We start from the raw sequence: 596 nt of genomic DNA, 5'->3' as shown, positions 1-596 counted from the left end.
AAGGTTTCACCATGTTGGCCAGGCTGGTCTCGAACTCCTGACCTCAAGTGATCTGCCCGCCTTGGCATCCCAAAGTGCTGGGATTACAGGCGTAAGCCACCATGCCTTGCCAATGCATTTCTTTATAGTGTTTTTCTAATACAAATATATCATGTATTTTTTAAAAATATAATTGGGGTTATACGGTAACTACAATTTTACAACCTGTTTTCTACGTTTAATATTAATATTTCCCCAAGTGCTCTTTTAAAATGTTAACAGCTGCACAATATTCCATCATAAAGCTGTATTTTCAGTTGACTACTCTCCCACAATTGGACTTTTCGTTCTCTTTCTAATTGGTCACCATTATAAATCTGTTATAATTCTGTTTCCTTAGGATGAGGAAAGTTGTTTCTCTGGAAAAGAAACAACTGAGTCAAAGGGAATAAAAATTGTTTTGATACATATTGCATATAAAATAGCACCAATTTACACTCCCACCAATTATATACGATAAGGTTCATGACTTTAAGGGTCACTGCTTAATCAGTTCCTTCTCAATATTTCTATATACCTTTTAAGAGGTGTTGTAATATTTTATTATATTATTTAAC

This window comes from Mandrillus leucophaeus, unplaced genomic scaffold, assembly GCF_000951045.1.
Source record: "Mandrillus leucophaeus isolate KB7577 unplaced genomic scaffold, Mleu.le_1.0 Scaffold337, whole genome shotgun sequence".
Lineage (NCBI taxonomy): Eukaryota > Metazoa > Chordata > Mammalia > Primates > Cercopithecidae > Mandrillus > Mandrillus leucophaeus.
The sequence above is the reverse complement of the archived record's forward strand: the minus strand, read 5'-3'. Positions refer to the sequence as shown.